The 22925-nt window shown below is 43.6% G+C and overlaps 1 protein-coding gene across 1 annotated transcript in view; it reads right to left on the bottom strand.

Moving 5' to 3' along the window:
* THSD4 (thrombospondin type 1 domain containing 4) overlaps positions 1–22925 on the bottom strand; it is a gene marked incomplete at both ends in the record, with an annotated part of 709334 nt that overhangs the window by 674466 nt on the left and 11943 nt on the right. The gene's annotated exons all lie outside the window — the stretch shown is intronic.

Here is a 22925-nt window from a genome sequence, read left to right on the forward strand (position 1 = left end):
GGTGTAAAGCCCAGGTGGCCCTATCTGACTGAGCACAACCAGTCCACCTCAGAAGAAATGGAGCAACAAGGCCATGTGAAGGTTGTGCTAATACTCGGATTTTCAAGTGGCCTAGCTCCTGATCAAAAGCAGGAAAGGTGGTATGTCCCGCGGAGTCCCACCCATCCTGCTAGAAGTCATTTGTACTCCTGTGCAGTCATCCATTTGCAGCCAGGTTTGGCTGGGGAGGTCCCACTGCTCACTTCTCTCCTAACCTCCCTGGTATACAACCAAGTCTCCATTTTATTTAAACTTTAAAAACAGAAATGTATGAAGAAAAATGATTCCCATAAAGAATGGAAAATCAATCAAACATGTGATTACTGCTGTGCAGGGCACTGGCGGGGGTGGGGGGGTTGCTTGGGGCACCTGAGCAGAACACCTCCTGTACAGTGGGATGGCATCTCTTGTCTTTACTCATATCGTCCTGCACGGATGGCTGGAATAGACAAGAGTAGAAAATCAAAATCATTGATAATGATTTGAGGGATCACAAGGAAACATGCTGGGAACTGTTGGAGACTGAACTAAGCTTGTGACATAGTCTCTACGCTCAAGGGTTTATAACACATCCACAGAACCAAAGACATTATACAAAAGAAAAAGGCTTTTGGAATCCAAAAGGTGTGGAGAGGTCAAGAAGATTGAGCTTGAGGAGTGACACTGCCCTGGGGACTGGATGTCACCCCAAGGAATTGAGCAAAAATGTAGAGGAGGGAAAATGATGTGACCTGGAGACCCAGGAGTAAACGGTTCGTTCTAACTCTTACACAGAAGGATAACAGATGCTAGGGCAGATCTAGAAAAGCCTTGTGTGTCAACCCAAGGAGTTTGGTCTTTATTCTAGGTGCTCTAGGAAGCCGCTGAAGGCTGGGGCAAAGGAGGTGGCAACCGAGTAGAGTGATTATGAGTGAGGGCTCAGAGACCCAAAGTAAGCTCGAAATTCTGCCCCCACCTCCACTTGTCAGTGGCTAGGAGCTTTGGCCAGGTTCCTAACCACCTCCACATGTCTCTTCATGGGAAAAAGAGGGATAATAATAGTGTCTATGAATCATAAGGTTGTGTCAGGTTGGAATGGGATAAGAGCATACCACGCGCCTGGCGCACGGCAAGCACTCGAGATGTCTGCAGCCAGCAGCCGGAGTGTGAGCACATCAGAAGCACGACTGAGTGCGCCGTACTTAGGAGGCAAGTAGGGCCCGACAGTGGGTGGTCCTGGAAGATTATCACAATAACTCAGCAGCAAGGTAGCCAGCAAAGACAAGAATGGCCATAGTGACAGGCATGAGGTACAGGTATCAACTGGACAAGGGTGTTCACCTCCCTGTGACCCCACCCCTGGGAAATCAGAAGAGCGTGGGCTTGATGAAAAGTAGGGGAGTATGGAGACAGGGCCAACTGAGTGGACACAAAAGGGAGCTCTGTTTACAGATGCTGTCAGAGACCTGGACTCAGAGCATCTGTCAGGCCAGTGCTGCGGATCTGGGGAAGGAATCCAAAGGAAGAAAGGTGTGCAGAGAAGTGCTAAGGGACAAGGATGGAAGCACTGGAGAAATGCTCCCGTTTAAGGAACAAGTGACAGCAAAGAAGGTAGTGAAGGAAACAGCGAAGGAGAAGAGAGGAGGCAGGAGCAATAGGCTGGCAGGAAAGGAGAGGGTGGCCAATGCTTCATGGAGAGCAGACAGAATGTGAAGTGCCAGTTCGAAGGGCATGGTGACATCAAGAAGGGCAAATTGAGTGGAGCAGGTGGGCAGCTGTGAAGAAGAGAGTCTTGGCAAAGGCACAGCACTGATGCATCTGGCCAGTGGCTCCCAGCCTGACTGCACCTGGAAATCATTGGTGATGCTCACAAAACTGCCTACACGAGGACCCACCTCCAGACACACTGATGCAACTGCTCTGGGAGGGGGCCCAGCAGCAATAGTTTTACTGTTTGTTTGTTTTATAAGCTTCCTAGGTGATTCTAACATGCAGCCAAAAGTCCAGGACCACTCTCAAGGGTTTCCCTCTAATGAACATATAGGGCTCAAGTTCCACAGACTTTTTAAATTATTGATTTGGGAAGTGCCAGTCAGACTGTCTAGCTCAGCACACAAAACAATTCAGCTTGTGAACCAACCCCATCAGACTGGGACTGATGGCACAGAGAGACGAGAGGAGAGGTGGGCCATGTCCAGACTCAGTTCAAAAGCCCACAGGGATCCTCCCAGGGTGGAAGGAAAGGGAATGGCTGGTTATGTAGCTTCTCTAATCCTAGCACAGACTCCACAAAATAGATTCACACAATTTGAGTGTCAGTCAGAGACCATGAGCCTAAGTGCAGCAGCCTCTGGCCTAGATGACATCTGGGACAGCCAGGGCAGCGGTTCCGGTTCCCAGGGTGCGCTCCCCGGACCAGCATAGTCAGCAGCACCTGAAATACAAATCTCAGGCCCCATCCAGGATCTGAATCAGAAACTCTGGGGGTGGGGTCAGCATCTGTGTTTAACATGCCCTCCCAGAGATGCACCCTTCAGTCTCTCTCTCTCTCTCTCTCTCTCTCTCTCTCTCTCTCTCTCTCTCACACACACACACACACACACACACACACACACACACACACACACACACCTAGGCTCACCAGGATTCACTGAAATACTAAATAGAATGTCTGGGGGTGAGCCCAGCAACCTGTATTTAAGCTCCTCAAATGGTGCTGATACACATTCAGGCTAGGATACCACTAACTGCATACTGCTTTCTGTCTTTGATTAATTTCCTCACCAGCATCCCTGGATAATAATCAAACTACTCACAGAGACCTGTGTCTCCTGGCAACACATTCAACACAGGTGTCACCTTGAGCAGCTCTCAACCTTCCCAAAACTCATTTGCTTCATCTGTGAAACAGGCAATCTCATAGGACTGACTGTTCTTGTGACAGTGAAATGAGCATTTAGCTTAGGGTGTAGCTATGTCTTGGGCACTCAGAAAATGATCTTACTTGGGGGGGGGGGAAGGAATGAGGAAAAGAGAAGCAGACATAAGACAAAATGGATAGTTTGGCAGCTCATGTGGAGCCTTAGTTCTGACTACAGTCAAGCAAAGTTACTAATGAGATGATCACCCACCAGAACAGATAAACGCCCCATGATGAGTCATCCTCTGACAGCCCGTCCTCACTCACAGCCTGCTCCTGTAAATGTGTGCTTTTGGTTATTTCCTGTCAAAAATCACGCTAAAGTAATTTTAACTGATGTTAAAACAGCAAGCTCATGTCCACTCTTGGCTGGAGGCTTCTACTTACTAGTAGAGGAAACCAAAGACACCAGAACATCCATTGGCCTCACCTGACACATGTGGAAATTTGAATTGACCTATTTCACGGTGTGGCCATGGGAGAGAGGTGGGAAGAGTGGCATGATGGTGCAGAGCACAGTGCAGAGGCAGCCACTGCGGTTCAAACCCTGTGTCTGCAACTCATTGTGAGTGACCAGTCCTAGACCAGGACCTATTCATCTTCACTTTTTCATGCCAGAACCTAGGGCTTCTGCCAGCCTCCAGGGTGAAGCTCTAGTTCCCTACCTGCCCCCACCTCTCCAGTTGTTCTCCCCTCTCCTCAGAAGAAACCTCCATATGTGTGGCCCCTTGAGACCTTGAACACATTTCCTCACGATGCTCCCCCACATTCATCCAGGCACCTTTCCTCCTTCATAAGTCCTCATCATTTGAGGCTTAGGCCCCATAGTCTTCCTGTCAACCTCAGCCCAGGCTCCTTCCCTGCCTCCTCTGACCACCTATATACATCTGTCCCCAGGCTCCACCTTTCCATTCATGCTTCCTGCCCTTCTAACTTATGAGCACTTAATAGGCACAAGCAGGATGGCTCATCATTAACACTCCTGAGAGTGAATGGAGGTGATATTAATAATTACATCAGGATAACGGGCATAATAAACAAGGATGTTCCCAGATGAAGCCAGACGTCTGGTGACCGTAAAATTAAGCTCCCTTGTTCAGTCGATACCCGCACCTCATGCCTCTCACTATGGCCACTCTTGCCTTAGTCTCCTTACATCCTTCTCAACACCTGGGCCTTATAAACAGGAGTTGACAAAGTGAAATGCTTTAAACTAAACTAGTTTTCGATGGAGATTTAGGAAAATTAATCTGGCCATGCTGTGTCCAGGAGACGGGAGACGAAGGCTAGAATAATAACACAGTTATGAATAGAAATGAGTAAGTGACATGCAGCTTTTATTTCATTCTCTATAGAAATGCAAATGCAGCCCAAGGGCTGATGTAAGGTTGAAACAAGCCTTGCATGAGAAATTCAGTTGCATAGTTTAATACATTTTAATATCTACTCATGGCCAGCTAAGCATCTGTCTCTAATTCCACAGCCACGGTCCTTTCAAACTCACTGCCTCTGGATGTAAGGTTCTCAGAAAGAATGAGCCTGTGTCCAGTACCTGGAAAGCAACAGCATTTGGCCACTGAGTTCCTCTCATTCCCCACCAAGCAGCCTTTCCTATTTTGTTTTTAGCTCCAGGGAAGGGACAATGGACAAGTCAATCAGTGCAGATTACCCTGCACAGGGAGAAGCAGCACCTGACAGCCAAGCCCTTCACAAAGTCGGCAGGGCAACACGCAGGGTGCAGGGTGATCGGGTGCATGGAGAATGCAATTCTCATCAACCCCGAGGTGGCTTCATTGTTTTGCTGTTTTCCAAAAAGTCTTTAGGGTGGAGAGAGGGTAGGTGGGAAGGCAGGTATTCAATGTGATCACCCTCCACCCCCAATCAATGTCAGGGACCAGCCCTTGCACAGGAGCCGGCATCACACAGGCATAATCAGGGCTCCGGGCTTCTCTGTCCTACTGCACTCTCGACCTGCCTTCCCGGATGAAAAGGCTGCTTTCCACTAGGCATGGCCCATGTATGGAAAAAATTCCACCTCTGGTTTGCTCTCATTTGTACCCACCCACTGCAAACTAAAATTGCATGGAGCAGAGACCAAGAAGGTTTTCCTAGTAATCTGCCAACTCTACATATAAGGGCTTAGCTCAATGATGACTAGTTACAGATGTGGGATCCTGAGATGTGGTATTATTTCTTTGTTCCTTACCTTTCACTAAGCAATGCAGATGCTTTCATTTGAATTATAATTAATCATGTGAAACTCCTTGCACTAACTGGTATCCCCATCATACAGATTACAATGCTTGAGGCTCTGCAGTAGGTTCTGGGAAGACAGACTTGGGCATCCTAGGGACAAAATGTCACTGAGGCTAAGTGAGTTGCCCAAGATGACTAGAAATGCATCCAGCTTGGAAGACTGAGGACCTGCCAGCCCTGGGACTTTCCCACAGAGGCCCACTTCTTACCTGCCCCAAGCCTATGCTCAAAGTCACTTGAATAACCACTTCAAGGTTGAGTAGTTTACCCAATCATTTAAGAGCATTACATAATTAAGGGCCCATCACTTGAGGATGGAAGAGTTAGAGTGGGGTGCTGAGAAGCACAGACTGCTCTTTGATAAAAAAAAGGGGTCACATGCCTTGGCCAGTGTTGTGAAGTGGTTAGAGCACCAGCCCTCACACCAAAGAGTCGTGGGTTCAATTTCAGGTCAAGAGCACATACCTGGATTGCAGTTTCCACCCCAGCCTAGTCAGGACATGTTCAGGAGGCAACTAATCCATATGTATCTCTCACATCTCTCTCTCTCTCTCTCTCTCTCTCCCTTTATCCCTCCCTTCCTCTCTCTCTAAAAATAAATGGAAAAAAATATCCTTGGGTGAGGACTATCAAAACAAAACACTGTAGCATGGTTGAAATCCCTTGATCATGGGTAGCCCCAGCTCTCAATGCCCCCTTGATACACAAAGATCATCTCATCCACTTGCCTCTGCACTTGTTAATCTTCCAATCTTGGCTTGTAAGACTCAGCTTAGGGAAATGCTCTTTGAGTCACAGCTTCCTCATCTATAAAATGGAGATAATCACAACTTCCACCTCACACGGTTGTTATGAGGATTAAAAAATAAATAATGTGTAGAAGGAACAGTGCCAAGAATATAGAAAGCATTCTATAAATGTTAGTTGTCACTATTAGCAACATCACTCTCCTCTGTGATCCCAAACACATTGTCCAGAACGATCACAGCCTATCTCCAACTGCAGTGCAACCGTTTATCCTCACTTGGCTCTGAGCTCCTCCAGGGAGGGGCCACATCCCCCCACATCCCCAGTACCTATGTGGTGCTTGCACACAGCCAGTGCTCGTTAAACCTCCAGCATTGTTTGAATTGGTGATTAATTCCAGTCTGAACCCTAAGCCCTCCTCCTGTGGGCCTGTGCCTCCATGTGTTGTGCCTTCCCTATGAAAGGCACACGAGGGAAATGAAGGAAGAGAACTAGATGTTCTCAAGGCTACTCAAAACTTTCTCAAAGATTCTGCATAATTCATTTGTACTTTGACATTTTATGACCTTGATTTTCTCCCAGTGCATTCTACAGAGGCTGATGTTTTGTCTAAAACTATAAGAACAATGACCTGAAAGCCAAGGGTTTTCATACAAAGTGGAAAATTGATCTCCCTGTGCTAAAAACCATCCTCTTTTCTTCCCCATGTTCACACTGACTGAGCGTGTGATCCACACACGTGGCCTCAGTGAGAGGAAACTGAGGTAGGCCAAAGGAAATCAGGTAACATGGAGTTACGGTCCAAATCATTACCTGTTAGTATAAAGGATTACTGTGACAGAGGGGAAAATACACCATAGCTTCCAAATGGCCAACATATTTTGAAAAGTATTCAATACAAGAAAGATCTAGTAAAGGCCCTTTAAGTTAGGTAGAACTTTTGTTCCACACTTCGTTCTTTATATTTGGCTTATATGGAGTTCTGTGTCTGGGACAGAAGTGAAGGTATAAAAAGAGTGACCACTTTTTGCTTATAGGATGAATAGTTTTAAAGAGGTCGGTCATAGGAAAATTTAGATGTTAGGACAGCCGGTGGCAGCAAGGTACATTCTGTGGCCCAAGGGCTTAGCCCCAAAGTTTTAATCCAATTGACAGGATTGGTTACCAGCACAGTGAGCCTTGTCAGTGGCAGAAACTCAGTCAGTGTGAACATGGGGAAGAAAAGAGGATGGTTTTCAGCACAGGGAGAGCAAAGAAATAGGGGTGGGGTCAGGGTGGGTCTCAGCGGTGACATTATTACCACAAAAACAAAACAAAACCCATCACGGTTCAGGTGGGCCTGAGGCTCCTGAGTCTGTGACCAGGAGAGATCTAGGAGCCTAAACCTGATTAGGGCACAGACAGGGGACATTCCAGGGAGTGGGATGCTGCTTTCTAGAAACCAGAGGGCGGTGGTGCTTATGCTGAGATGGACAAGCATCACTGGGGTTAAGGACCTGGGGATCAGCTGCCCGGTGTGAATCCCTGCTTCTGCCACTTGATAACTGTGCACTTACTGTCTCTAAGCTGAAGTTTCCTCATCTATGAAACAGGAATAAAAATAACCTCCTTCAAGGGACAGTGTGAACAAGTGCTTAGAGCCTGGTACATGGGAAGCATTCTCTCCCTGTTAACCATGAGTACTCACTCAGCAAGGGGAGAGGGAAACACGCGATCCAGAGCCCGACCATACACTCTCCCCGTGTGACCCTTCGACCCCTGCTTGCTCTCCATAGTGATAAGCAGTGAATGCCTGAAACTATAAGGGGCAGCCCTGAACAGAAGTTCTAGGGAGACTATGCCCCTCTTTCTATATCTAGAGAAACCCATGGGATCGAAAAAAGAGGAAGATTTCAAAGAGGAACCCTCCTCCCTCACACACACACACACACACACACACACACACACTAAGAAGGCCTCAGTAGTAACAACAGAAATGTCCCTGTTTCCAAACATGTGGTTAAGAGGCACATGTAACAAATAACATGTATCTTCATAAACAAGCTCAGGGAGCCCTGGCTGGTTGCTCAGTGGTTAGAACGTCAGCCCACAGCCCACAGCCCACAGGGTCATGTGTTCCATTTCCAGGGGGTGTACCTCGATTGCAGGTTTGGTCCCCAGCCAGTGTCAGGGCACATGTGAGAGGCAACCAATCCATGTGTCTCTCGCACATCAATGTTTTTCTCTCTCCCCCTCTCCCTCCCTACACTCTCTCTAGAAATTAATGGAAAAAATATCCTCAGTGAGGATTAAAAAAAAAAAAAAAAACAGCTCAGGGAGAAGACAGTAACATGTAGCCAGGGCTTAGCAGGTAGCCACAGAGCTGCCTCTGCAGGAGGATTTACCGTTTCAATAGATGGGTCTCAGCTGGGGCCACTTTGCCGCCCAGAAGACTTTGGCAATGTCTGGAGACATTTTTGGTTGTCACAACTAGAGGAGCATCTTACTGGCATCTAGTGGGTAGAGAGCAGGAATGCTGCTAAACTTCTAACAGTTCGTGGGACAGTCCAACAACAAAGAATTTTCTGGTCCAAAATACCAGCAATGCCAAGTCTGAGAAACTCTGCTCTAAGTAAATCAGGCCTGGGCAGAGATTGTGCCAATGAGGTCAGGACAGAAACATTTCGAGGAGAAGCATGTTTTGGCACACAGAATGTAAGCACGAGGTTGGTATTTGTCATAACAATAATTGCAAACAATGACAACACTCTCGTAGTATTTACTATGGGTCAGACAACACCTTAAAGTCTTTATCTATAATTCATGTCATCCTACAAACAACCTATGCCACAAGTACTATTATTATCCCCATTTTACAGATGATAAAACTGGGGCACAGAGCCTTGGCCAATTTCCAGAATTAGTAAGCAGCAGAATGAGAATATGAACGAGGCAGTCAGGCTTCAGAGTCCAAATTCATATACCAGGCACTTGATAAGTGTTTGATGAATTAATGGGAAAAATGAACTTGGCCATAAGTAAAAACATGCATCAAATATAGTACAAAAAGCAATACAAAGAAAATAAAATTAGAAGCAAAAGGACTTTGATATCTCCTCTATTTCTCAAAACTGACCAAGGAGTGAGCATCCTATGGTGGGGAAGAAGCGGCTGTCCTGTGGAGACTCCACCTGCCAAATTCCCCCTTCACTGAGAATCGGGTGGCATCATCATTTGGAGGAGAAGGTGGGCCACTAATATGCACATAAGTATAGCGGCCTCAAACTGTGCTGCAATTCGTTTTCTTTTCCAAAGAGCAAGGTTTGTGGTGTAAGTAACAAGTTATTCTGTCTGTCAAAAGTTTGCTTTAACTGCTATCCGGCTTTTGGAAACATAACATAGTGGGGAATTTAGAAGTTATTTAAGAAGTACCTTTCTATGGTTTGAGTTTTGTGTGTATAAGTGTGGGAGGGAATGGAAAGTTCAATAAAAAATTAAAGTACAAAAATACTAATTTTCCTTATAACCTGTTATAGTCCCAAAGTCACTTTATTAGGGTCAAAACACACACACACACACGCATACACACACACACACACACACAATTTATTCTGTATGACTTGGCTTGTTTGCAGTAAGATCACATTTGAGATACAAGGTAAAGTTTGTTCAGGCAATAATAAAATTATAATGCATTTACTTTTAAATACTGTTACAAATGGAACTACAAACTTCCAAAGGAAGGAATTTATAAAGTTGGATTGTGCATGTTTCTGTGAAGCAGGAAAACAAACACTTAAGAAATATTCACAATATAGAAAAACAAATTTTTATGCCCCTGAACTTAGTAGCAATTAAATACCAAAAAGATTTCTTCAAAGAAATCAGGAAAGAATGTGTCATAGGGAAGGAACACTCAAAACTCAATCGTTATCATTTTTTGGAGGTTTTTAAAAAATATTTGTATTGATTTTTAGAGAGAGAAAGGAGCGTGAGAGAGAAAAACATCAATATGAGAGCAAAGCATCGACTGGCTGCTCCTGCACGCCCCCTACCTGAACTCAAACCTGAAACCCAGGCATTGTGTCCTCATCAAGAATGGAATAGGCAACCTTTTGGTGCATGGGACTATACCCAACCAACTGAGCCACACCGGCCAGGCTGTTATAATTTTGCCATTAAAAATGTGGGTGGTCAAATGGGAGTTCCACTTTCAGCTTTTTGAGGAAACTCCATACTGTTCTCCACAGTGGCTGCACCAGTCTGCATTCCCACCAGCAGTGCACGAGGGTTCCTTTTTCTCCGCATCCTCACCAACACTTGTCATTTGTTGATTTGTTGATGACAGCCATTCTGACAGGTGTGAGATGGTATCACATTGTCATTTTGATTTGCATCTCTCGGATAATTAGTGACTTTCCCATTTGACCCAGTAATCCCATTCCTAGGAATATATCCTAAGAAACTAGAAACACCAATCAGAAAGGATATATGCACCCCTATGTTCATAGCAGCACAATTTACAATAGCTAAGATTTGGAAACAGCCTAGGTGCCCGTCAGCAGATGACTGGATCAGAAAACTATGGTACATCTACACAATGGAATACTATGCTGCCATAAAAAAGAAGGAATTACTACCATTTGTAGGCACCTGGATGGAATTAGAGAACATTATGCTAAGTGAAATAAGCCAGTCAATGAAAGAAAAATACCACATGATCTCACTCATTTGTGGATAATAAAAAACATTACAAACTGATGAACAAAAAGATAGATACAGAGGCAGTAAAGCATCAAACAGACTGTCAAATTACAGCGGTAAGGTTAGGGAGAGGTGGGGGAAATAAGAGATCAACCGAAGGACTTGCATGCATGCATATAAGAATAACCAATGGATGCAAAACATTGGGGGGTGAGGGCATGTATGGGAGTGGGGTGGGGGGGCAATGGTAAGATATGTACACATATAATACCTTAATAAAAAAAAACTGTGAAAAAATAAAATAAAATAAAAATGTGGGTGGTTGCCTCAGTTTCCCATCTTACATTATGTCTGCTTTCTCTAATGGTCCCTCAATATCCTCACAAATTTCTAAAAATAGAATAGGTGAGCCAAGTTTTTCTAGGTCTTTCATGTTTATCTTCTTGGTTTGGAGCTTTCCTACAAGATAACAACTCCTTTCATAATCTAGAGATGGAGGGATTGGAAGCTGGTAAGGGTTAACAACAACAACAACAACAAGTTGAAGCCAGAGCCATCATGATGGGGAGGGGGACGGTTATGACTTCCCTCCAGTCTTTCTGTCATTAGGCATGGGTGTTGACACCAGGGTGGATGGGACCAAGACTCCTTCTCCACAGGAGAGACCTGGTAGGTAGCACAAGGCTGGGAGGACAAAAACCAATTCAAGTTAAATCAGCTAAGGCTGGAGAAGGCAGAGGTCCCCAAGGACTGGACAGGCAGATTCTGTCCACAGTTGAAGTCAGTAAGCACTGGCCAGCAAGAAAACTGGGTTCCAGGCAGAGCTGTTGAGTCCATGTCCCACTCCATGCCACCTGCACATGGGCAGCAAGCACACTCGGAAAAAATTAGGGATAGGAAGGGAAACCCTGATCCTAATCCAGCAAGAGGCTAAGAGGCCAGGACTGCCCCAGTATGCCCAAAGTAAAAGCCTGAAGATGTCCTCTTTCTGCTATGTTATAACAGGCTTTCCAAACACAAAGTCCGAAGTTTGCTGCTCTGTTTGTAACAGAAGCAGATTTGATTTTTCTGCCATTGAATTTGAATCCAAGAGATTTGGCACACCATGAATTAATCAACATTGACATTGTTCCCAGTCCTTAATAAAGTCTCTTTTACTCTAATTTCTTCATTTCTCATAAGTAAAAATACTCTTAATTTTTCAGAAGTAGTCTGTTATATTCATGCCATTAGAAGCAGAAGGCCTGACAAATACCAGCTGGAAAAAGCACAGTGCCTTCTTTGCCATTGGCTTCCAGTTCTGGAAAGGTTCTGCGGCGGTGAGACCCTGGCTCATGAGAGTGCACTTCCTGCTGTCCTTTGAAGAGCATCTTTGTCTCCTGGTAACTCTCAAAGCATAACCCCACACTGCTCCAACGACTTCTATTGCCAATTCAGTGCTAGCATCTGATGCACTGCATTGTCTTACTGTACTCCCCCTCCTTCTGTTTATTGAGATACTAGAGGCCCGGTGCACGAAAATTCGTGCACTGGTGGGGGGGGGGTCCCCTTAACCTGGCCTGCTCCCTCTCACAGTCCGGGAGCCCTCAGGGGATGTCCTACTGATGGCTTAGGCCCACACCCCAGGGAGCGGGCCTAAGCTGCAGTCTGGCCTCCCTCTGTAGGAGGAGACTGGGCAATCAGGGGAAGGCGCTGCCCCCATCACCCTGCTGCTGCTGCCACTGCCGGCCACCAGCCCTCCTCAGCCCTCGCAGCCATGATGGCTTTGTCCAGAAGGATGTCTGGAAAACATCTGGTCTATCCAGTCTAATTAGCATATTACCCTTTTATTAGTATAGACTAGAGGCCCGGTGCACGAAATTCATGCACGGGGGAGTGGGTGTGTGTCCCTCAGCCCAGCCTGCACCCTCTCCAATCTGGGACCCCTCGAGGGATATCTGACTGCCTGTTTAGACCCGATCCCAGGCCTAAATGGACAGTCAGACATCCCTCTCACAATTCAGGACTGCTGGCTCCCAACCGCTCACCTGCCTGCCTGACTGCCAGATTGCCCCTAACTGCTTCTGCCTGCCAGCCTGATCACCTCCTAACCACTCCCCTGCCAGCCTGATCGATGCCTAACTGCTCCCTTGCTGCCCTGCTTGCCCCTAACTGTCCTCCCCTGCTGGCCTGGTCACGCCTAACTTCCCTCCCTTACCAGCCTGGTCGCCCCTAACTGCCCTCCCCTGCCAGCCCAATTGCCCTTAACTGCCCTCCCCTGCTGGACTGGTCACCCATAACTGCCCTCCCCTGCCAGAATGGTCACCCCTAACTGTCCTCCCCTGCAGGCCTGGTCACCCCCAACTGCCTTCCCCTACCAGCCTGGTTGCCCCTAACTGCCCTCCTCTACCAGCCTGGACACCCCCAACGACCCTCCCCTGCTGTCCTGGTCACCCCTAACTGCCCTCCCCTGCAGGCCTGGTCGCCCCTAACTGCCCTCCCCTGCCAGCCTGGACACCCCCAACTGCCCTCCCCTGCTAGCCTGGTCACCTATAACTTCCCTCCCCTGCCGGACTGGTCACCCCTAACTGTCCTCCCCTGCAGGCCTGATCACCCCCAACTGCCTTCCCCTACCAGCCTGGTCGCCCCTAACTGCCCTCCCCTGCCAGCCTGGTCACCCCAACTGCCCTCCTCTGCCAGCCCGGTCACCCCTAACTGCCCTCCCTTGCCAGCCCCATCGCCCCTAACTGCCCTCCCCGGACAGCCTGGTCACCCCCAACTGCACTCCCCTGCTGGCCTGATCACCCACAACTGCCCTTCCCTGCCAGCCATCTTGTGGTGGCCATCTTGTGTCCACATGGGGGCAGCCATCTTGTGTGTTGGAGTGATAGTCAATTTGCATATTACCTCTTTATTATATAGGAGGATAACATACATAAAGTGAATAAAGTACACTCATTGTAAATGTATGAGATTTTACACTTTTAATGACATAAATAACCACCACCTAGGTCAAGAATGTGCCCAACCTCCTGGATACCCATGTGGGTATTTATACCCAACCCCCCCCCCCACACACACACACACAGGTACCCATTATTCTGATTCTATTTTTACTACAAAATAGCTTTGCCTGTTCTTGAACTAAATATAAATGGAATCATACTTCATACTGCAAATACTTTTGTGTCTGTCATCTTATGGTCAATAAGAAGAAATTCATTTAGTGAATGAATTCACATGAAATTCATTCAGTTGTTGCCTATATCAGGTGTATATTTTTAATAGCTTTAATGGGGTATAACTGACATACAATAAATTGTACATACTTGATGGGTAAGATTTGGTAAGTTTTACTAGTATAATATGTCTTCACCCAGGAAACCATCATCATCAAGATAATGTACATATCCATCACCTCAAAAGGTTCCCCCTTGGTAATTCCCCTTCCTCCCCTCCACTTTATCCCCATCAAACACTGATATTCATTGTCATTAGAGCTTAGTTTCCATTTTCTAGAAGTTTATATAAATGGAATAACACAGTATGTCTACGTTTTTATACATATTCTTCCACTCAGAATAATTATTTTGAGATTCACCCATGTTGTAGCATGTATCAATAGTTCTTTTTTTATTACTGAGTAGTATTTCTTTGTATAGATAAACCCCAGTTTATCCATTCACCTGTTGATGAACATTTGGGTTGTTTCCAGTTTATGGCAAATAAAGTTGCTACAAACATTCATGTGTGTCCCTCAGCCCAGCCTGCACCCAGTCTATGTATGGATATATATTTTCTTTTCTCGGGTAAATACTGGATCATATGATAGGTATATTTGTAACTTAATTTTAAAGAAACTTCCAACTCTTCCCTCCAGCAGGGTATGAGAGAACCAAGGTCTCCACAAGCCATCAGAACTCAGTATGACCAGCCTTTTTAATTTTAGCCATTCTAACAGGTATGTAGTTGTATATCTTTGTGCTTTAAATTTGTATTTCCTTAATGACTAGTGTTGTTGAGCATCTTTTCATGAGCTTATTTGCCAACCAGTTATCTTCTTTGGTGAAGCATCATTTCAAATATTTTGCTTACTTTGTGTCAGGTTGTTTTTTTCTTTATTATTGAGTTTTGAAAATTCCTTATAATATATTCTGGATTCAGTCCTTTATCAAATATATGCTTTGTAAATGTTTTCTCTCAGTCTGTGGCTTGCCTCTTTATTCTCTTTAGTGTTCTAGAACAGAAGTTAGTAGTTTTGATAAAGTTCAGTTGGTCAATTTTTTCTTTTATGGATTATGACTTTGATGGTATATCTAAAAAAAAGTCTTTAGCTAGTCCAAAGTTACCAGTATTTTCTCCTTTTGTTGTCTTCTAGAAGGCTTAAAGATATAAGTTTTACACTTAGATCCATGATTACATTTTAGTTATTTTTTGTATATTGTATAGAGATGGACTGAAATTCATGCTTTGCATGTGGATATCCAATTGCCCAGCATTATTTGTTGAAAAGATTATCCTTTCTCCACTGAATTACCTTTGTCAAAAACCAGCTGTCCATATATTTGCAGGTCTATTTCTAAACTCTATTCTATTCCACTATCTATTCTTCTGCCTTTATTAAAAAAATGTTATCTTCATTACTGTAGCTTTCTAATATAAATATTAGATAGCATAACTCTTGCAATTTTGTTCTTCTTTTTGAAATTTGTTTTACTATTTTCTAGGTCCTCTGCATTTTCATAAGAATTTTTTAATAACTTGGTCAGTTTTTGCAAAAAAAATCTGCTGAAACTTTTATTGGAATTGTACTAATCTACAGATCAATTTGTGGAGAATGGTATCTTAATAATATTGATTCTCTTGACTCATAAACATAGTATATGTCTCCATTTATTTAATTTAAGCCTTTAACTGTTCTCAGCAATGTTTTGTAGTTATAAGTATATAGGTCTTTCACCTCTTTCGTTAGATTTATCCCAACGTATTTCATATTTTTCATGCTATTGTGAATTATATTCTTTTGAACTTAATTTTTCTATTGTTGACTGGCAGGATAGAAATACAATAGATTCTATGCATATTGATCTTATATCTAACTAGAGGCCCGTTGCAGGAAGATTCCTGCAATAGGGCTTCCTGCGGTGGTCTGCTTCCCTCCCTTCTCCCCCACCCCGCCTGCTTTCCTCCCTTCTCTGCCTGCTTCCCTCCCTTCTCCCCCACCCTGCCTGCTTCCCTCCCTTCTCCACAGCCCCACTTTCTTGCTTCTCCTCAGCTTTGCTCCCTTCTGCAACGCTTGGCTTCCTTCTATGCTGTCTTCAGTCTTCGCTCTACTCCTGGATATGCAAATCAACCGCCATCTTGGTTGGGTTAATTTGCATACTTTGCTCCTGATTGGCTGGTGGGCATGGCTGGTGGGTGTAGCGGAGGTACGGTCGATTTGCATATTACTCTTTTATTAGATAGGATAACTTAGCTAACTCACTTACCCAGGTAGCCTTTTTTAAAGATTTCATCAGATTGTCTATAGACAGTTTTGCTGTCTGCAAATAAAGACAAGTATACTCCTTCCTTTGCGATTAGATGCATTTTATTTTTTTTCATTGCCTGATTGTACTGTTTAGAACTTCCAGGACTATCCTATATAATAAAGATGTAATATGCAAATGGTCGTTACACCGTGAAGGGTAACAACCGACCAGGTCACGACCGGATCACGGATCAGCAGGAGAGTGGGGCAGCAAGCTACAAGCAGGCGGCGGAGAGCTAAAGAAGGGTGCAGGGCAGCAAGCTATGGGGGGGCAGGGGGCAGAGGGAGCTACAGGAGAATGGGGCAGTGGGCAGAGAGCTAGAGGAGGGCGGCAGCGAACTGGGCGAGCTACTGGCACTCGGATTCATGCGCAGAGCTACTAGTGCAGAATAATAAGTGATGAGAAAAAACACCACTTCTTTTCCTGGTCTTAGAAAGTAAACATTGAGTCTTTCACCATAAAGTATGATAAGCTATAGATCTTGGGTATTTTTTTTTCCCTGCTTTGCTAAGATGTTGTATTAGGAATGAAAGTCAGATTTCGTCAAAACTTTTCTGTATTTAATGATATGATCATATGGTTTTCTTTTTTAAGTTGTTAATAAGATGAAATTGATTCATTTTTAAATGTTAAACCAACCTTTATTTCTGGAATAAAGCCCACTTTTACATGATATATTACCACTTCCTATAATATTGGACTTAATTTGCTAAATTTTTATATAGAACTTTTGTATCTATGTTTATGATGGGTAATCACCTATGAGTTTTCTTATCTTGTTATATCTTTACTAGAGGCCCAGCACATGAAATCGTGCGTGGGTAGGGTCCCTAGGCCTAGCCTGCAATCAAGCCCATCTTCTGCCCGCTTGCCAGTCCCCAGTCCCACCTCACCACTCCCAACAGCCAGCCGGTTCCCCTCGCCACCCCCGGGTCCCGCCCCGCCTCCACCGCCAGCCACCTGGTTTCCCTCGCCAGCCCTGGGTCCCACCCCACCACCGCCACCAGCCACCCGGTTCCCCTCGCCAGCACCCCCACCTCATAGCAACTGGTTGAGCGGTCATTCTGGTCATTACACTTATGGTCTCTGGCCTTTTATTATATAGGATTTGGCTTTGACATGTCATGCTGGTCTCATAGAATGAGTTGGAAAGTTTGCTTCCTCTTCAATTGTCTGGAAGAATTTGTGTAAAATTAGTATTATTTCTTCCTTAAATGTTTGTAAGAATTCACCAGGGAAGCCATAAGGATCTGGAGCTATCTTTGCAGAAAGCCTTTTAACTACAAATTCCATTTTTTAATATAAATATAGAAATATTCTGATTATCTACTTCTTCTTGAGTGAGCTTTGATGGTTTATAGCTTTCAAATAACTTGTCATTTTCAGCTAAGTTGTTGAATTTATAAAGGTTTTAATAATACTTCCTTACTATGCAGTTAATATCTACAGAATGTGTAGTGGTCACCACGCTGTCTCATACTAATTATAATTTGTGTCTTCACTCTTTTTTTATTTTTTATCCTGATCTCTCTGGTTCAAGATTTATTCATTTTATTAATATCAAAGAACCATCTTATGATTTAAATGGTTTTCTCTATAATTATTTTTTCTATTTTACAGATTTCTGCTTTGATCTTTCTTATTTCCTTTATTCTTACTTTGAATCTAATTGCTCTTCATTTCCTAGTTGCTTATGGTAGAAGTTGACATCATTGATTTGAGAGTTGTTTTGTCTTTATAGGTATTTAGTTATATAAATTTCCCACTAAGTGGTGTTTTAGCAACATCCCACAATTTCTGATATTTTGTCTTTTCAACTTCAGTTAGGTCAGTAATTTCCCTTTCATTTCTTCTTTGACCCATGGATTATTTAGCAGTGTGTTATTTCATTTCCAAATATTTGGGAATTTTCCAGTTATCTTTCTGTTATTGATTTCTAACTTAATCCCATTTTGATCATACTGTTTACTTATACATGTGTTATAAACCTCACAATACATTATTACTACGTTTATTTAAAGAGTCAGTATTTAAAAGAGATTCAATTTTTTAAAATTTACATATTTACCCATAGTTATTATTTCTGGTGCATTTCATCCTTTTTATAGACCCACATTTCCATCTAATATTATTTCCTTCTTCCTAAAGAACTCCCTTAACAGTTCTTATGGTACACATATAATACAGCATTTGTATATCTTAAAATATCTTTCGTTTATTTTTAAAATATATTTTTCTGGGCATAGAATTCTAGGTTGACAGTTTCATTACTTCAGTATTTTGAAGATATTGCTTCACTTGCATAAGTAGTAGGAGGTAATGTGCTATCATCCTTATCTGTGTTTTTGTGTATGTAACATGTATTTTTTTCTAGAAACTTTAAAATTTTTTTCTTTTTATCACTAGCTTTCAGCAATTTGATTAAGTTGTGACTAAGTGTCTTTTTCTTCATATTTTTAGTGCTTGGAGTTTATTGACATTCTTGGGTTTATAATTTCATGAAATTAGTAACATTTTAAACAATATTTTAAATATATATTTTATGGAACATCCCCTTCCCCATTTCTTTGCTTTTGGTACTCAAGTTAATACTTGAAGTGGTCCCAGAGCTCACTGATGTTCTGTTCATCTTTTAAAATTATTTTTTTCATTCTGTGTTTCATTTTTGAAAGTTTCTAATGTTAAATCTTCAAGTTCACTTATCTCTTCTTCTGCACTCTCTAATCTGCAATTATTCAGTCCTAGTGTATTTTTCATTTCAAACCTTGTCATTTTCATATTGAGAAGTTTGATGAGGTTTTTTTAATATTTTCTATTCCTCTAATATTTTGAGTATATGGAATACAGTTTTAATAACATTTAATATCTTGATTTTCAAATTCTAAATCTGTGTCAGTTCTGAGTTGGTGTCAATCAATTGATAATTCTCCCCATTGTGAAGAATAATGTGAATATTTTTCTGCTTCTGCACATGCCTGGTAATTTTTAACTAAATATCAGACATGGTGAATTTTACATTTTTAGATTCTGGATATTTTTTATTTTTTTTAAATATATTTTATTGATATTTTTTACAGAGAGGAAGGGAGAGGGATAGAGAGCTAGAAACATCGATGAGAGAGAAACATCGATCAGCTGCCTCCTGCACACCCCCCACTGGGGATGTGCCCACAACCAAGGTACATGCCCTTGACCGGAATCGAACCCGGGACCCCTCAGTCCGCAGGCCGACGCTCTATCCACTGAGCCAAACCGGTTTTGGCGATTCTGGATATTTTATACTCCTATATTCATGAGCTTTGGGCTAGGATAGTTAAGTTATTTAGCAAGAGTTGGATCCTTTCCAGTAGGACTTCTAGGATTTTTTAGGTTCAAAACAATGCATAGTTTAAGGTCCATTATTCCCCCAGTAACAAGGTGATATTTTCCTCAGTATTCTCTCCAAAGGCTTCTGGATTATGAGTTTTTAAAGTCTGGCTGGTGGAAAAAGAGTTAGTTTCCTTTAGTTCTTTAGGAGGATTCTTTGTTGGTCTCAGGCTATTTCCTCACATATGTGTATTAATCAGTACTAAACAATATCCTTGAGGAGGACCCCCTACAGACCTCTACAGTCACCCCTCCAAGTGCTGGCGAGGATGCGGAGAAAAAGGAACCCTCGTGCACTGCAGGTGGGAATGCAGACTGCTGCAGCCACTGTGGAGAACAGTATGGAGTTTCCTCAAAAAACTAATAATGGAACTCCCATTTGACCCAGTAATACCACTTCTAGGAATATATCCAAAGAAAGCAGAAACACTAATCAGAAAGAATATATGCACCCCTATGTTCATAGCAGCACAATTCACCATAGCTAAGATTTGGAAACAGCCTAAGTGCCCATCAGCAGATGAGTGGATTAAAAAACTATGGTACATCTACACAATGGAATACTACACTGCTGTAAAAAAGAAGGAATTATTACCATTTGCAGCAGCATGGATGGACCTGGAGAGCATTATGCTAAGCGAAATAAGCCAGTCAGAGAAAGATAAATATCACATTATCTCACTCATTCGTGGAATATAATGAACAACATAAACTGATGAACAAAAATAGATCCAGAGACAGAGAAGCATCGAACAGACCATCAAACCTCAGAGGGAAGGCAGGGGTAGAAAGAGATCAACCAAAAGACTTGTATGCATGCATATAAGCATAACCAATTGACCCAGACAGTAGGGGGGAGAGGGCATGTGCTGGGGGGTGGGAGTGACCAGGGAGAGGTCAATGTGGGGGAAAGGAGACATATGTAATACTTCAAACAATAAAGAATTAAATGAATAAATAAATAATAAATAAAATCTAGGTCCAAAGTCTCATCTAAATATAACCTAAATGAGTATGGATAAAACTGAAGGTATGGTTCATCCTGTGACAAACTGCTCTCCAGCTTAGAATCTGTGAGATCAAATATGTTACATGCTTCCAAAATACACTGGTGAACAGGCACAGGACATTCCCATCCAAATGGGAGAAAGAGGAAAGTAGAAAGGGAAGAGAGGTTCTAAGCAAGTATAAAACCCAGCAGGGCAAATTCCATTAGACTTTAAAGCTCAAGAATAATCCTCTTTGGCTTGATGCTATGCCATCCAGGCCACTAGGGCAGTGGTCCAGCCTACAGCTTTGCTGGACAGAGGTCGAGGCCCCAAGGCTCCAGACTGTCCTGCCCCAACAGCTTTGGGCAGCCCTCTACCCACTGTGGCTCTCCAGGATTGGGATCCTGAGACCACTTCATCCAGCCATTGGAGCAGCACCTGGGACAGCCCAGTTGCTCAGCACCCGAGTGCAGGGAGAGGAGCCCACCAAGGGAGGTGGTGCAGAGATGAGCCAGGTCTAGAAGACATCAGCAGTCCCTCCTTTGCATTTTCCCATTGTCTTGGACAACAGCTCCTGGCTTCTATCAAGATGGCTTACTCTTCTCCTTATCAAATTGTCTCTCAGCAACACCCTGAGCGTCCTTTCCTGAACAGGCTTTCTCATTCTTTTCAATATGAATAAACTGAGAATTCTCCAAATCTTTAAGTCCTATGTTCTGCTTACTCTCCAATTAACAACTGCATCTTTAAGTCATTTCTCTCTTCTCACATTTTACTACAAGCAGTCAAGAGAAATGAGTCCACTGTTTCAACACTTTCATTAGAAATTGCTTCAGCTAAATCCCTAATTTCATCACTTACAAGTTCTACCTTCCACAAAACACGAACACAGTTCAGACAAGCTCTTTGCCACTTTATGACAAGCATGGCCTTTCCTCCTGTTTCCAATAACATGTTGCTCATTTCCATCTGAGACATCATCAGAATGACACCTTTCATATTTGCACCCACAGTCTGTTTGGATGACTCAAGTATTGTCTAAGAAAACTGGGGCTTTCTCTACAGTTTTCTTTTCATTCTGAGCTCTCATTGGAATTACCTTTAAAAGTCCATTCATGGCCATGCAAGCTTTTCTGGTATGCAACCTCAAAACTCTTCCAGTCTCTATCATTACCAGTTCTAAAAACAAGTACCATAGATTGGGTGCTTTATAAACAACACAATGTATTTCTTACAGTTCTTGGGGCTGGGAATCAGTGATCAGGGTGCCAGCGTGGTGCCTTCTTCTGGGGTGCAGACTTCTCACTGTATCCTCTCATGGCAAAGCAAGCTAACTCTTGATTCTAATAAGGATGCTAATTCCATTTGCTCCCATGACATATTCACCACCCAAAGGCCCATGGGGGTGGGGATGGGGTTGTGTGTAAATTTCCAACATGATGTTTAGACCTTGGCCAGGTTTTCCATTCATTCAATCATTCAACAAGTATTTTATTGAGCAACTATAATATTCCAGGAGCTGGGAATATGACAGTAAACAAGGTAGGGCAGATCCCACTTTCATGGAACTGATATCTGAGTGGGGCATACAATACAATATAGGTTTATATCTAGCCTAGAAAAACAAAGCTAGAACATAATACACAAACCTAAAAGGAATTAGACTAATCAGACAAGAATATTAAGAACTTCTCCCAAGAAGGGTCACATCTAGGCAAACCTGTACACACTCTTTTCTCCGTTCCCTTCTCTCCTGGAGTTCCCCTGTGAAAACCCCATCTCAGGAAAGATTCCAACCAACTCAGTCACACTTAGATACACACAGCTCAGAAGTGTCGGTGTTTTGTTACAGGTAGACATGAGGTAGCAGAAAGGAAATCCACGGACCCTCTCAGAGTCATATCGTGCATCTACCTTTAAGGAAACATCCATCACACATCTGCACGAGGCTGGTTTAGGCAACAGTGAATAGTTCATTTACTATGAAACATACAGAGCCTGGAGGAAAGTGTGCTGGACACTGTCTGTTTGTCCCTCCAGATGCTCTGTGACCCTTCTCCACCCAGCTCTATGGCCCAGGAAGCGTGGCCTTCAAGGACTGCATCAGGGCTTTTTGTCTTCTGTCTTTGGTTGGGTTCAGCTAAAGGGAGTCACCACAGGAGAAAGAGGGGAGGAGGAGAGAGAGGGCCAGGTCCCAATTTCCCTGCTCCCTCCCTGCCTGGCTGCTGGTTGGCAGTGGCTGTGTCCTCTATCAAAAATCATGGCTCCCTATTAGGAGTCCTTTTCTATAGCCACAGCCACAGTCACAGCCACAGCTATAGCTACAGCCATCTCTCTAATCATCCACACCCCTAGCCCCTGGAGATGCCCTCAGAGCAGCGGTCGCCAACCTTTCGAACCTCACGGACCACCAGTGGTCCACAGACCACTGGTTGG

The sequence above is a fragment of the Plecotus auritus genome (genome assembly GCF_963455305.1).
Source record: "Plecotus auritus genome assembly, chromosome: 1".
In the NCBI taxonomy this organism is placed as follows: domain Eukaryota; kingdom Metazoa; phylum Chordata; class Mammalia; order Chiroptera; family Vespertilionidae; genus Plecotus; species Plecotus auritus.